Below are 661 nucleotides of genomic sequence, written 5' to 3' on the forward strand. Positions count from 1 at the left end.
ATCGTCCCCAGGGAGCGAGCCAGTGGTCCTCCCCGCAGGCCAGGGAGCTGCCTGAGCCCGGGGAGCCTGCTGGTGCTTGCCCTGGCCAGTCCAAATGTCCCTGATGCCCGGGGACACGTGTCCACGTGGGCCTGGAGCCCTCCCTTTCTCCTCCCAGGGGGCCTGAGGCTCTGAGTGCGGCCCTGCCACGGCCAGTCCCAGGAAGGGACGTAGAAGAACCGGGATCCCCTTTCACTGAGGAAGAGCCCAGAGAAGTCACACAGTTGCTGAACAACAGAGCCAGAGAGCCTGTGCTCTCTCATTAGCCCACACAGCCTCCCCCAGGACATCTCCTGTGGCCAGTGTGTGCCCGTGCGTTTGAGCGTGTATGTGCATGCGTGTGTGCACGTGTGCGTGCGTGTGTGTGTGTGTGTGCGTGTGTGTGTGTTTTCTAGGTGCAGTGCCTGCCCACAGAGGCCAAGCAACACTGTTAGCCTCCTGGTCCCACTCCGAACACACCAACACATTTCCCCCCAGGGCAGGGACAGCATGGTGCCACCCCGCTCCTCACAAAGGAACCGGGAGGGAGGGCACAGCCAAGGTGCAGCTCCAGTCACCGGATGCCCGTCTCTGGAGGACCTCACTCTTGGGATCTGCCTGGCAGCTCTTGCAGTGCACTCAC

Source organism: Panthera uncia, unplaced genomic scaffold (assembly GCF_023721935.1).
Source record: "Panthera uncia isolate 11264 unplaced genomic scaffold, Puncia_PCG_1.0 HiC_scaffold_1360, whole genome shotgun sequence".
Classification (NCBI taxonomy): Eukaryota; Metazoa; Chordata; class Mammalia; order Carnivora; family Felidae; genus Panthera; species Panthera uncia.